This window comes from Triticum dicoccoides, chromosome 7B (assembly GCF_002162155.2).
Source record: "Triticum dicoccoides isolate Atlit2015 ecotype Zavitan chromosome 7B, WEW_v2.0, whole genome shotgun sequence".
Classification (NCBI taxonomy): domain Eukaryota; kingdom Viridiplantae; phylum Streptophyta; class Magnoliopsida; order Poales; family Poaceae; genus Triticum; species Triticum dicoccoides.
Genome location: NC_041393.1, coordinates 146157227 through 146163868, shown reverse-complemented (window position 1 = coordinate 146163868; position 6642 = coordinate 146157227).

The following is a 6642-nucleotide window of genomic DNA, read 5'->3' as shown; positions in this document are numbered from 1 at the left end:
GCGTCCCCGCGTGAGACGCTGCCTCCGCCTCACGGGATCTGCCGCCACGACCACCCGCCCTGGATCTGCGGTGCAGGGCCGCCGCCACCGCGGCCCTTGCCGGAGGCAGCGGCGGCTGGGGATGGAGGAGTGGGGAGGGGCTGGCGGCGCGGGATCGGGGGCCCCTGGCGCCGCCCGAGGGGAGGCGATGCGAGGGGGAGGGGAGGGGAGGACTGGATATCCCTAATATATGTGAATTTGCATACATTTTCTAAATTTCTGTCTTTTCTTATCCATGCTCCCCCTTAGATATATAGTAGGTTCAACGGAAATGAATGTTCACTTGTGTTCAAATTTCAAGGAAGGGTGCTTCACGCTTCTCTTTCTGCAATATGTGTCAGAGTTCTTCCCCTCCCAGAATTCGCGCCGGCCATGCGCGTTTCACCGGCCGTCGTGGCGCTGCCGCTGCTCGTCGCGGGGACGGCAGGTATCGCCTCCCAGAAGTATTACTCAAATTGAATCAAGAATCACAATCAGCACGGCATCTCTCCTCTACGTCTTCAGAGCATCTCCAACAGCCGCGCCAAACTAGCGCCGCGCCGCAAAAGTGGGCGTTTTAGCGCGCGCGCAACCGGTATAGTTGCTCCAGCGGGCACGCAAAAATAGCGCGCGCGACATATGTAGTTCAGCGCGCTGGCCGAAACACAATCGCGCGCCGCTTATTTGCTGCGCCCGCTCCCGCGCGCTGGACTCTCGCGCGCTCGCTCTCCAACTTCCACCCCCCATCCAGCCGCGCCGCTGCCGCCGCCGCCCGCGCCCCCCGGCGACCGTTCCGGCGCTTCCCCGGCCTATCCCCGTGCCGCCGCGCTTCCGCCCCCCCCTTCTAGTCCCGCCGGCCCTCGCGCGGGTCCGTCAGGAACAGCGCCCGAGCGCTCGCTGCCGCCCCACGCCCGCAAGGTGTTCGACAAAACGCCTACAAGGTATGTATTGCTCAAACTTCATGAATTTGGTGCATGTTTTATTTGTAGTTTTTATAGTATAGTACTCCCTCCCTTCCTAAATATTTGTCTTTCTAGAGATTTTAACAACTGACTACATTCGGAGCAAACTGAGTGAATCTACACTCTAAAATATGTCTACATACATCCGTATGGTAGTCCATTTCAAATCTCTAAAGAACAAATATTTAGGAACGGAGGGAGTATTGAACATTGTAGATGAGTTCGTAAGCACGGTGGTTCGGTTATGGGTCGGCAGAAAATTTGGAGAGATAGGATTGATGCCCATAACAGATTGATGAGGCACTATTTCGTGAAGAATCCCACATACCCGGAGTCGTATTTTCGACGCCGGTTTAGGATGAGCACCGACTTGTTCAGGCGCATTGCAGAGAAACTAGCGAGCCATGACTGGTTTTTTCAGCAAAGGAGGAATACCGCCGGAGAGCTCGGGCATAGCACCTTTCAGAAGGTGACAACCGCTTTGCGTATGTTGGCATATGGTATCCCGGCTGATCTAGTTGATGATCACTTGGCTATGGCTGAGAGCCAAGCCATCATGTGTGTCAAGCGCTTTGCAGTGGGAATTGTGCAAGTGTTTGGCGAGGAGTATTTGAGATCTCCCAATGCTGAAGACGTCGCAAGGCTATTGGCGATGAACAAAGCTTGCGGCTTTCCTAGCTCAATAGATTGCATGCATTGGAGTTGGAAGAATTGTCCAAAGGCATGGCATGGGCAATTTCACGGCTAAAAATAGGGTTCCACTATAATCCTTGAAGCGGTGGCCGATCAGGAGACTTGGATTTGGCATGCATTCTTTGGAATGCCTGGATCTTTGAATGACATCAATGTTGTCAATCGGTCACCACTGATGAATAAGATTGCAAATGGTGAGTTGCCACCGGTGCAGTTTGTAGCAAATGGCCGTACGTACAACCATGGCCATTATCTAGCGGATGACATCTATCCAAAGTGGCAAACCTTCGTGAAGCCGTTGAAAAAGCCGGAAGGTAAGAAAAATCTTGATTTCCACAATGCTCAGGCGGCGGTTAGAAAAGATGTGGAGAGAGCTTTTGGGATTTTGCAAGCCCAATTTGCTATTGTGAGAGGAACAGCTAGATTTTGGGATCAAAAAATGCTTTGGTACATCATGCACGCTTGTGTGATCATGCACAACATGATCATCGAGAATGAGTGTGGCCAAGATTTAGACTACTCACAGTATGAGCTCTTGGGACATCCCGTACGAGTGCGACGGAGGGCTGAAAGGGTAGCCCGTTTTGTTGCCTCCTACCATGCCATTCGGCGTCCCGCAACGCACAATGATCTTCAGAAGGATCTGATTGAAGAGTGGTGGGCATGGCATGGACGACAAAGAGCATGATTTCCGCGTTCGACATTGTATTGTTCATGAACTATTTGTTGTGTTATTGCAGTATTTGTTGTACTGAACGATAAACTATTTGTTTGGGTTGTAACGATAACGAAATTAAACTATTTATTGTTGATTTATTTTGTTTAGTTTGATCATTTTTTGCTTTTATTTGAAATGTATATGTGTTTTGTGCGTGCCCCGCGCGCGCTGTATTTTTGCGCGCTGCTGGAACGGCGCGCGCGCTGCATTTTAGCGCGGCTGCTGGAGCCAGCGCTGGTGGCCGCGCTAAACCAGCCGAAGCGCGCACGACATACTAGTTTTTAGTGCGCGGCGCGAAGCGCGGCTGTTGGAGATGCTCTCAGGACTGTATCATGACCGGATTGAAATTTTCAGAACGATTCTTCCAGAATCTTGAGAATCGGGCATCCCCCCAGCTTCTCCCAGAATCTTGAACACATATTTTTTTTACAATCCTAGCTAGTTATGATGTAAACAACTAGGATTGTCAAAAAAAATACGGATTCAAAATTCCGGGAGAAGCTGGGTGGAAGGTCGATTCTCAAGATTCTGAGAGAATCGACCAAAAAGAACGGGGCCATAGTCGGATTCAGAAAAAGGAAATCTGACGCGTTCTCCCTCGCCTGTCCAGCGTCTTTAAATATCAGCACAGAGCACCTTCGCGTCCCGCAACACCTTCCGATCCCCCAGACAAACCTCGCCAAAATCCCAATCGCCCGCCCTTTCCTAGCTGCAGTAGAACCCTAGCAGCAGATCGGGCAGCCGCCGGCGGGGATGGAGGGGCTCGACGTCGACGACATCTTCCACCACTACCGGCTGAACCCTACGGAAGTGGAGGCCGTCACCTACTACCTGCCACGCCTCCTCTCCGACGAGACGCTGCACGGCGCCGACAAGCTCATCCACAGCGTCGAAATCTCCGGCTGCGAGCCCAAGGATCTGGCCGCCCGATACGCGCCCGCGCCGCAGGCCGTGAGCAGCGGCGACCGGTTCTTCTTCACCACGTGCAAGCGCCTCAACCCACTCAGACCTGACAAAGTAGCAAGTGGAGCAAGGTTTTCATACAGGGATTCAGAAGTACAATCATAAAAAAGTACGTTTGGACACAAACAAAACCTTATTGTGTTTTAACATAACCCACATATTCAAATTTGAACTTGGATGGGCAAATTACGCCCTGCAGTTCAAAAGAGTGAAGGAACGTTGATATTTTGCACCGTAATTAGTCTTTAATTTTCATCATTGAAATACCCACAAAAGAAAAACTTTCATCATTAACCTACTGAAGGGACTGTTTTGTGGATTTAAACAAACTGCCTGCAGTACATAAAAGTTATATCAGCTTACATACAAAAAAGGTTAAATCTCTATTTCATGAATAAAATTAATATTTTCCTCAAGCAAAAACCTAAATAACCAGTTCTAAGTTTAGCTGAAACTTTAATTTAGTTACTGAGTCGCTTGTTATTCTGTTCATAGCTTTTAAACCGCTCAACCTATTTCAGCAAATAAACACTTCTCAGATATCTACAGAGAATTCCATACAAATTTATGTAAGGTGACTGGGACTAAAACTGTCTCTAACTTGGTTGAGCGCAGGTAAATAACCTTCAATCATGTTTACTTAATAGGGCCTCATACATGTAAGTTGGTGTTTGTGCAGTCTGCTAATTTGTTGTCCCATTGTCAAATACTAATACTAGCTGGGAACTTTAATAGTTAGGTACTTTGCAATGTTTACTCCAAGAAAATGGAATGTGCAAGCTTCTTTCTTGATTAGTTACTTGCTTTGCCTTAAAGACAGTCCCCATCTACGTCCCATGTTTTCTTTTTGTATGAATTTCATATTCCCTGGAATATGAGAATACACCGTCCTGAACACCTGATAGGCCAGTGGACCAACACATTACCATGGGATTTTGATAAAATATATGTGAATTTGCATACATTTTCTAAATTTCTATCTTTTCTTATCCATGCCCCCGCGTAGATAAATAGTAGGCTCAACAGAAATGAATGTTCACTTGTGTTCAAATTTCAAGTGTGCTTCACACTTCTGTTTCTGCAATATGTTTTAAGAGTATATGATTTAATTTTCCACTTTCCCAATTTGTTGCCTTGCTGTCATGTGCCATCATAATGTTTACTCCAGGAAAATGGAATGTGCAAGCTTCTTTCTTGATTAGTTACTTGCTTTGCCTTAAAGACAGTCCCCATCTATGTCCCATGTTTTCTTTTTGTATGAATTTCATATTCCCTAAAATATGAGAATACACCATCCTGATAGACCAGTGGACCAACACATTTCCATGGGATTTTAGAAAAATATATGTGATTTTTTTTGAAAAGGAGGATAGACCCCCGGCCTCTGCATCTGGACGATGCATGCGGCCATTTTATTAATTATTCACAGAGACCATACAAAGTAATGCATCAGTCAGCCTGAAGCCACCATCTAGGCAACACCTGTTGCTACTCCTATCCCATTGATGAAGGTGTGCCGAATATCCGGGCCTAATACCAAACGGACATCGCACCAAACCCTAACATCTAAAGCCGGATGCCCCAGCCCAGCCACACACCGGGATGGGTCCCATACCAGACCGACGCACTCTCATAGGCTTCCGCCGTCATCTTCCACCAGTCCATCTCCAGAGCAGAAACTGGCCCATCGACCTTGCCTGGCCTGCCGTCGACGCCACCACGACGCCAAACAACTCCACCATCTTGCACGTATTCGTCCACACGCGCCCGTCGCCGAACCTCCATAGCACCATGCCACCAGGATCCACCGTCGGCCTTGCAGTGGATGAGACACCGCTCTTCCGCTTGTCCTGTCCAACCAGCACTTGCTCCAAAACGATGCCCTCAGGAGGGACAACGGCATCAAAGGTACCATCATCGTCCGATCCGGTAGATCCAGATCTAGGGTTTCCCCCAGTGCATCACGAGTGTGGGGCCACGACCTGCAACAACGGTGCCTCGAGAAGGGAACGACGTCATAGACGCCGCCATCGTCCACCATGACCGAAGTCGGCACCATTTTCATCGGAAGTCGCGTACCCCAACCTCGCAGCTGGCTGGAACCGAACGGAACCTCGTAGTGGAGACGAGGGCCGCCATCGGCACGCCGGCAGGGAGCCTCCAGCTGCCCCTCACCGGTCCACCTCGCGCCACCGGCCGGCCAAGGCCGTACCGAGACGGATTTGGACAGGATGCCAGATCCGCAACCATCGGAGCCACCCATGCGCCCGCGGCCGCCATACCGTCGGTCATGTAGGTTCCCATCGCCGCCGTGCAGCAGGGGCGCCGCCCTAACTGCCGCCCCCGGCGTCCCCGCGTGAGACGCTGCCTCCGCCTCACGGGATCTGCCGCCACGACCACCCGCCCTGGATCTGCGGTGCAGGGCCGCCGCCACCGCGGCCCTTGCCGGAGGCAGCGGCGGCTGGGGATGGAGGAGTGGGGAGGGGCTGGCGGCGCGGGATCGGGGGCCCCTGGCGCCGCCCGAGGGGAGGCGATGCGAGGGGGAGGGGAGGGGAGGACTGGATATCCCTAATATATGTGAATTTGCATACATTTTCTAAATTTCTGTCTTTTCTTATCCATGCTCCCCCTTAGATATATAGTAGGTTCAACGGAAATGAATGTTCACTTGTGTTCAAATTTCAAGGAAGGGTGCTTCACGCTTCTCTTTCTGCAATATGTGTCAGAGTTCTTCCCCTCCCAGAATTCACGCAGGCCATGCGCGTTTCACCGGCCGTCGTGGCGCTGCCGCTGCTCGTCGCGGGGACGGCAGGTATCGCCTCCCAGAAGTATTACTCAAATTGAATCAAGAATCACAATCAGCACGGCATCTCTCCTCTACGTCTTCAGAGCATCTCCAACAGCCGCGCCAAACTAGCGCCGCGCCGCAAAAGTGGGCGTTTTAGCGCGCGCGCAACCGGTATAGTTGCTCCAGCGGGCACGCAAAAATAGCGCGCGCGACATATGTAGTTTAGCGCGCTGGCCGAAACACAATCGCACGCCGCTTATTTGCTGCGCCCGCTCCCGCGCGCTGGACTCTCGCGCGCTCGCTCTCCAACTTCCACCCCCCATCCAGCCGCGCCGCTGCCGCCGCCGCCCGCGCCCCCCGGCGACCGTTCCGGCGCTTCCCCGGCCTATCCCCGTGCCGCCGCGCTTCCGCCCCCCCCTTCTAGTCCCGCCGGCCCTCGCGCGGGTCCGTCAGGAACAGCGCCCGAGCGCTCGCTGCCGCCCCACGCCCGCAAGGTGTTC